General features: G+C 59.8%; 1 protein-coding gene across 4 annotated transcripts in view; it reads right to left on the minus strand.

Moving 5' to 3' along the window:
- Positions 1-4,558, minus strand: part of HVCN1 (hydrogen voltage gated channel 1) — a 37,356-nt gene extending 32,798 nt beyond the window's left edge. For 2 of the 4 annotated variants that reach the window (XM_062181898.1, XM_062181895.1), the window contains exon 1: positions 4,515-4,558. The gene's annotated coding sequence lies outside the window, so the exon portion shown is untranslated. Of the gene's footprint in view, positions 1-4,109; positions 4,153-4,514 lie in introns of those variants that run through there. The other 2 variants (XM_062181893.1, XM_062181899.1) reach the window with 2 other exon arrangements.
- Positions 4,559-8,198: the final 3,640 nt, after the last annotated feature.

Genomic DNA, 8,198 nt, shown 5'->3' on the forward strand with positions numbered 1-8,198 from the left:
CACAGGCTGGGGGCGGTGGGAGGGAGACAGATCTTCCACCCACTGGTTCATTCCCCAAATGACTGTGATGGACAGGGCTGAGCTGGGCCGAAGCCAGGAGCCAGGAGCTTCTTTCAGGTCTCCTGTGTGGGTACAGGGGCCCTAGCATTTGGGCCACCTTCGCTGCTCTCCCAGGTGCATTAGCAGGGAGTTGGATCAGAAGTGGAGCAGCTGGGATATGAACTGGTACTCATATGGGATGCTGGTGCTTAAGGTGGCAGCTTAACCCAGTATACCACATGCAGGCCCCACTTTTTTATTTATTTATTTTAAATTTTTTTTGTGTGTGTAATTTTCTGTGACATACTATTTCAAGAGATTTATTTTTTTAAAGATTTATTTATTTGAAAGAGTTACACAGAGCCGGCTCCGCGGCTCACTAGGCTAATCCTCTGCCTGCGGCACTGCTACCCCAGGTTTTAGTCCCGGTTGGGGCGCCAGATTCTGTGCAGGTTGCTCCTCTTCCAGTCCAGCTCTCTGCTGTGGCCCAGGAGTGTAGTGGAGGATGGCCCAAGTGCTTGGGCCCTGCATCCGCATGGGAGACCAGGGGGAAGTGCCTGGCTCTTGGCTTCAGATTGGCGCAGCGTGCCAGCCATAGTGGCTATTTGGGGGGTGAACCAATGGAAAAGGAAGACCTTTCTCTCTGTTTCTCTCTCTCACTGTCTAACTCTGCCTGTAAAAAAAGAGAGAAAGGAAGAAAGAGAGAGAGAGAGAGAGAAAGGAAGGAAGGAAGGAAGGAAGGAAGGAAGGAAGGAAGGAAGGAAGGAAGAAAGAAAGAGAAAGAAAGAATGAAAAAGAAAGAAAAAGAAAGAAAGAGTTACACAGAGAGAGGAGAGGCAGAGAGAGAGAGAGAGAGAGAGAAAGGTCTTCTATCCCATGGTTCACTCCCCAGTTGGTCGCACTGCTGGAGCTGCACCAATCTGAAGCCAGGAGCTTCTTTTGGGTCTCCCACATGGGTACAGGGGCCCAAGGACTTGGGCCATCTTCTACTGCTTTCCCAGGCCATAGCAGAGAGCTGGATTGGAAGTGGAGCAGCCAGGTCTTGAACCAGAGGCCATATGGCATGCTGGTGCTTCAGGCCAGGGCATTAACCTGCTATGCCACAGTGCCTGCCCCAACAGGCCCTAATTTTTTAAAAGACACTTATTGGGGCTGGTGCTATGGCATAGTAGGTAAAGCCGCTGTCTGCAGTGCCGGCATCCCATACGGGCACCGGTTCAAGTCTTGGCTGCTCCATTTCCGATCCAGCTCTCAGCTATGGCCTGGGAAAGCAGTAGAAGATGGCCCAAGTCCTTGGGCCCAGCACCCACATGGAAGACCCAGAGAAGGCTCCTGGCTCCTGGCTTCGGATCGGCGCAGCTCCGGCTGTTGCAGCCAACTGGGGAGTGAACCGGCGGATGGAAGACCTCTTTCTTCCTCTCCTCTCTGTGTAACTCTGACTTTCAAATAAATAAATAAATCTTTAAAAATAAAAAAGACACTTATTTGAAAGAGTTAAGGAGAGAGAGAATGGAAAGACAGAGATCTTCCATCTGCTGGTTCACTCCCCAAATAGCCACAAAAGTTAAAGCTGGGCCATGCGGAAGCCAGGAGCCAGGAGCTTCATCCGGGTCTCCCATTTGGGTGCAAGGGCACAAGCACTTGGGCCATCTTCCACTGCTTTCCCAGGCCGTTAGCAGGAAGCTGGATTGGAAGTGGAGCAGCCAGGACTTGAAGTGGTGCTCATCGGGAATGCCGGCATTGCAGGAGGCAGCTTAACCTACTGTGGCATCACGCCACCCTTTCCCTTGCGAATGTGGCTAACAAACCACAGGTGCATTAGCAACGCCAATAACTTGGTCATCAAAATCAGGGATGGCAACAGCACTTGACCTAGTGTTTTTATTTATTTGAAAGGCAGAATGACACAGAGACTGGGGAAGGAGGAAGGATGTCTTTCTATCTGCTGGTTCACTCCCCAAATGGCCACAACAGGTGGGGCTGGGCCAGGCTGAAGCCAAGAGCCTTGAACTCCGTCCTGGTCTCCCACACAGCTGCAGGGGCCCAAGCACTTGGGTCATCATTCACTGCTTTCCCAGGTGCCTTAGCAGGGAGCTGGATCAGAAGCAGAGCTGCCGGGACTCGAACCCAGGGACTCCTGTGTAAGTGGCAGCTTAACCCACTGTGCCGTAGTGCCCACCCCTGTTCTTCACGATGTAAAAAACCATTTAAAACTGCGTCTCAGGATGGCTGATGTCCTCTGAGTTTTTAGGAACCTTGGTAACAGAATGCACTGAAAAGCATTGCTGGGAGGCACGGTGGCGCCAACAGCTGTCAGAGGCCTGGGTTACGGAAGGATCCAGACGTCTTTAGAGGGAGGGCTTGCTCTGGTTGGGCAAGGCCACCACTGCTCTCTCACACAAGGGAGCCCTTGCCCACCCTCCCCTTCCCCAGCAGGGAGCGCAGGGAGCAGGGGCAGCTGTCAGGCGTGGCCCCCGGGCTGTCTGGGTGTCTGCCTTTGGATGTTCGGGGAGCAGTCCAAGGACAGTCTAATCCTGCTCCTGTGCCACCGGGGGCGGGGCTGGCTCTGGCCTTGGCCTCTGCTGGTTCGGGTTCCCCCAGGGCAGCGTTTCCAGCAGCTGCAGTTGACCACTTCCCTCCCGACAGCACAAACCAGAAGAGGATGAGAGTTGCGACTTCTGTCTGGTCCGGAGCGCCTTTCCCAGCAGGCATGATTCGTCGCCTGCAGTGACATCCATGTGACCATGTCTGCGAGGGCTTGGCCACCTCTGCGTGAGGATGTAACCATGTGAGAAGGGCGGGACCGGGGGCGGTGTTGTGGCACAGAGGGTTAAACCTCATCGTGCAACACCAGCAACCCAGATCAGATGGCCAGTTTGAGTCCTGGCTGCTCTGTTTCCCATCCAGCCCCATGCTAATGTGCCTGGGAAAGCAGCAGAAGATGGCCCAAGTGCTTGGACCCTGGCACCCACGTGGGAGACCCAGGTGGAGTCCCTGGCTCCCGGCTTCAGCTTGGCCAAGTCTCCGTCTCTCCTTCTCTAGGTCACTCTGCCTTTCAAATAAAAAGTCAGTTAAAAAAAAAAAAAAAAGCCTGGGACTGGTGCTGTAACACAGTGGGCTAAGCCTTCACCTGCGGCACTGGCATCCCATATGGGCACTGGTTCAAATCCCAGCTGCTCCACTTCCGATCCAGCTCCCTGCTGTGTCCTGGGAAGGCAGTAGAAGATGGCTCAAGTCCTTGGACCACTGCACCTGTATGGGAGACCTGGAAGAAGCTCTTGGCTGCTGGCTTTGGATCAGCACAGCTCTGACCGTTTTCGTCATTTGGGGAGAGACCAGTGGGTAGAAGACCTTTCTCTATCTCTCCCTTGCTGTCTGTAACTATCTCAAATAAATAAGCAAAAATATTTTCTAAAAAATGCCCAACTGGCCGGCGCCGTGGCTCACTAGGCTAATCCTCTGCCTGCAGCGCCAGCACCCCGAGTTCTAGTCCCGGTTAGGGCACCAGATTCTGTCCCGGTTGCTCCTCTTCCAGTCCAGCTCTCTGCTGTGGCCCGGGATGGCAGTGGAGGATAGCCCAAGTGCTTGTCAAGCAGGTTTGCAACTTGGGGTGTCCTCAGTGAACGGGGGAATGGGAAACCAGTTCTGGGGCAACCCCATTCCAGAGTGTAGACAGAGGGCTGCAGGTGGAGCAGGTGAGTAGAGGCTGCCAGGGAGGTGGAGAGAACTAAGGGCATGTGGGGTCCTGGGAGCCGGGAGTGGGGAGACAGCAGAGGACGGGGACAGCAGCCGGAGGGCGGCAGTGCCCACACCTGAGCCCCCTCTGGCCCACCCCATGCCTGGAGTCTAGGACTGAGGCACCAAAGAGTGCCCACAAGGCCGTGCGGCTGGGAGAGGCAGAGGCAGAGCCGCCAGCCCGGCCCCCATTCAGGACTCTCAGTTGCAGTGGGTGAGACCCAGCGCCGGGCAGACGAGGGCGGGAGATGCCGCGAGCTTTCTCACTCACTCCGGTGAGCGGCCCCTCCCTTACAGGATTAAGCGACACCTTGTTCCACCTGCTGGCTACTCACAGGAACTGCTCCACACACAGCGTGGCTTCAACGCCCTCCTGGCTGGAGGAGCTCCCGCAGTCAGTTGGCACCTGGCCCAGGGGCAGAAGCAGACCTAGGAGGGTCCCCAGCTCCTCTGCCCCAGGGGAGACGATCCCGCCTGCTGTCCGTGGCCCGCTGCTCTGGCCATGAAGCCAAGGGCAGGCTGCGGGGCTCCGGCGGGTCCGCCCCGCTGCGCGCCTCCCTGCTCTGCACAAGGCCTGGAGGAGATGTGCTACCTCGGGGGTGGGACGTGCCTGGGGCCCAAGGCTGGCGCTGTCAGCCAGTGCCTCGCCCTGGGCAGCTGCCTCCCTGGCTGGAGGTTGGGTTTGGCTGCTCTCACTGCCCACTTCACTTCCTCCCTTCCCCTGCGGGGAACCCACTCACCCCACTGGGTGGGGCCCTGGGGGAACGTTCGCCAAGGCACCCCCTCCTTCCTGCTGAGAGGCGGGCACGGGACTCAGCAGGTCCTGGCTGGGGTGCGCGCCATCCCCGGGGCTGAGCCTGGGTCCTCTCGCCCTGCAGTAGGCGCTGTCCTGTGGCCTGAGCCAACATGCAAGGAGCCCAGAGACCGAGGCGAGGTGCCCGTGGGCTCGCCCAGCTCAGTGTGCAGCAGGAGAAGGAGGCGCCGCTCCTTCCGGGGGAGGGCCTGGGACAGACGCTGGGCGCAGGGCAAGGCTGAGTGACCGCCCACGGCGATGGCTGAGGGCGCCACGCCTCAGGCCGAGCGCGGCCCCTTCTGATCACAGATGCCAGCCTGTTTCCAACCGTGGGGAGCGCAGGGGAGCGCCAAGTGTCTGTGCGAGCAGGTGCCCACACTCACACGGCCCCTGGGACTCCTGGCTCGAGGGACAACGGGAAGTGTGGCCTTGATTGGGGCATTTGGGGCATCAGCGACAAATGTGACAAATGAACGGATGGGAGGAGCCCCTTGGGCAGCTGCTGGGCAGAGGAAAACATAGCTCAGGGAGAGGCGTCACTGGTCCATGTCAGCAGCCATGTAGTGGCAGGACTTGAACTCAGGCTGTTGGAGCTGAGCGTGGGTACAGAGAGGGGAGCTGCGAGAGGCGGCTTCCTGGAGGAGGTGGTGTTTAAGCTGAGCACCCTGCGTTAGTGGAAGGGGGCAGGATGTCCTGAGAGCCACGTTCCAGAAAATGAGCGTCTTTCGAAGCAGACTTCTGGCCTCAGAGCAGCATCTCACAGGTCTCAGGTCGGGCTTGGCTGTTTTCAGCACCAGGGACCTCACTGCCGCGTGGTGGCTCATGGGACCAGGGCATGGCCCTTAAGGAGTGTGGTGGCGACCATCCCTGCTTGGCTTCTGTCCCCTGGCCCCTCCGTGGGAGGGCGGCAGAGCTCCGGGTGGGCAGCCGGCCCCCGGCTCTGCCCAGAGCTACCCCCGGGCTGGGTTAGGTAAGCAAGGTGACAATGTCCCTCTGGACGGCAGTGGTGCATCTGCCACTACTGGATGCTATGTCGGGCCTGTTCATCACCACCTGGGGGCGCCAGGGAGTATCTGTTTATACAACAGCAGGCCCAGAGCAGGGTCTCACTAAGTCCGGGTGTGGACCACCGACCCCTGCGTTGTTTTCAGATTGAATCAGGAAGAAAAGGTACATGTCTCGGCGCTGACTTCCAAGTCAGAATCTGCGGCGGGTGGGGCCCATGTTGGTCCCACACTCTGGCAGGGTCCTCAGGGCACCCAGTTTGAGAACCAGTGGCTGAACCTGGGGGCCAGGGATGCGACCCTAAGTAGCTGCCACCAACTCGGCTGTGGGAACCAGGCCTCGCTGGGCTGTAACGGCCACGCCCAGCCCTCCCGGCATCGGTGCCACCAGGCTATGGAAATGCTCTGTGTGCGTGTGGTCACCTCCTCACGTTCAGGAAAGCGGTGGCGCCTGGAGCGGCTGACACTAATGCTGCCTGCCTCCTGCACCTCTCCTCCCAGCGTCCACACATCGCAGAGAAGGTGACGCCCCCACCAGCAGGATCGAGGCAGTGCTTCCCGACTCCCCGCCTGGCTTCTTTCCCCCTGCTGCCGGACGAGAATTCTCACGATGGGCTGCTTGCTTGGAGCCGCCTGGCTGCTGTGGCCCTGCTGGCCCCCAGGTCAGGCTCCCTGCCGACAGCCTGCCTGCTCCCCCTCTCCCACCCCCCGCACCTGGCCAGCTCCTGGCAGCACTCCAGGAGGGTGGAGCCCGGCCTTCCAGGGGGGCCTGGCAGGGAGAGGCCGCCGGGACCCACGGAGCACTGGTGCACCTGCCAATGCTGCAGCCGTTCCGTGGGCCAGGCTCACCTGCTTCTCTGTACCAAACGCGCTGCCTGCCGTCAGCAACGCCGGTCTGTGCCTGTTTCCTCGCTCATCACCTCGGCGCGGATCAGGGCCCTGCCTCAGACCTGGAGGACCAGGCGAGCAAATGCCGGGGTGGGCTCGGCATGCCGGGAAAAGAGCCCGGCTTTGCCCCCAACGGCACATGGCACAGGCCCTTCTCTTGGCCAGGGAAGCACAGTTCCCGGAGCCACTCCTGCTCATGCTGGCCAGGACGGCTCCTCGAGGAGACGGTGGGGCCGAGTGTCCTGAGCGCGCCTGGTGCCGTGACCTATAAGTAACAGAAAACAGTTCTAATTGGCCTGAGTAGCGGAGAGTTGCCACTTTGCCGATGGCGTCCAGTGGAAGCATGGGCTTGGGTGTGGCCTGAACAGGGCTCGGGCCTCCTCCTTGATCTCTGGGCCTTGATATTTTCATCCCCAGACTAGCTGAAGGCTGCCCCTCCCCACCTGGCAGTGCACAGCTCTGGGCGTCTTTGGATTGGGGCGACCTGGCTAGCCCGGCCAGGGAACACCTGCCTGGACAGTCTCCGTGCGGACAGCAGAGGTTCTCTGCAGCTGGCTTCGGCCTTACACACCCAGGACAGGACGGCGTGCGAGTCAGGTGGCCCCGTCTATGCAGTGGGGAGGGTTCGGGGGGCCCTGAGTCGGGAGGGGATGTCCTGAGCCGGGGCACATCCGGAGTCAGCCGGTGACAGCTCACATGGAGCGCGGACCCCGCCAGCACCCCCACGTTCCAGGGCCGTCCTCAGCCCAGATCACCTGCTGGGGAGGGCTCCTCGTTTTCTGTCCACTGCAGTTTCACTCTGAGCCCAAGAAGGGTGGAGAGTCTGACCCGGAACCGCCAACGTGCCCGTGAAGGCCGGGGCTGCGGGGCCCCGGGACGCCCAGTACACACACGTCTGTGATGGATGCAAACAGCGGACCTGGGAGAACACACGACTGTCACGCTGGGACGCCCGGGCGTGCAGGCGGCCCCTTCCCTACCTGGGCCCGCTCTACGTGGCTCAGTCTGCCTTCTGGGAGCAAGGTTGTGACAGTGGGACACGGAGCTGGGAGGGATGCAAGCAAGTAGGCTGCTCTCCCACGCTGCTGTAAGAGGCAGGCAGTGGGCAAATGAAGACGTCAAGCCGTTCCAAAATGCACACGCCCTGGCCCCGCAGCACCCTGCCCGGGAGCCTACCCTGCAGGTGCAGTGACAGGAAAAGGCCGGGCAGGTGCCTCGCTGGGGCGCCTCCTGCGAGAGCAGGGGCCATGACCTCCCTGATGGCCACGGACAGACAAATGGCTGCGTGGACCCCGTGATGGCCTCCCCTGGAGGACAAGGGGCCAGGAGAAAGGCAAGAGGAACATAGACTCTGGTACGGGAGGGGCTCCAGGATGAACGGCAGGAGGCAGGCATGGCTGGTGTGCCCCGTGCCCTGGGAACACGCATGCGCCCACTGATGACATGTGCAGGATGGTGCTGGGGCGAGTGGGCCGAGCACCCACATCCCACATCCCAGTGCCTGGGGTGCGGTCCCACATCTGTCTTCCCACCCAGCTTCCTGCCTAAGCGCCTGGGAGGCAGCAGAGGACGGTTCAAGTGTTGGGTCCCTGCCACTCACGTGGGAGGCCCGGATGGAATTCCTGGCTCCTTGCTGTTGGCAGTCATTTTGGGAGTAAACCAGCAGATGGAAGAGCTCTGGGCCACTCTGTCTTTCAAATAAATAAATATTTTAAAAAAGAGAAAATTGCAATGGACCA

The sequence above is a fragment of the Lepus europaeus genome, chromosome 23, assembly GCF_033115175.1.
Source record: "Lepus europaeus isolate LE1 chromosome 23, mLepTim1.pri, whole genome shotgun sequence".
In the NCBI taxonomy this organism is placed as follows: domain Eukaryota; kingdom Metazoa; phylum Chordata; class Mammalia; order Lagomorpha; family Leporidae; genus Lepus; species Lepus europaeus.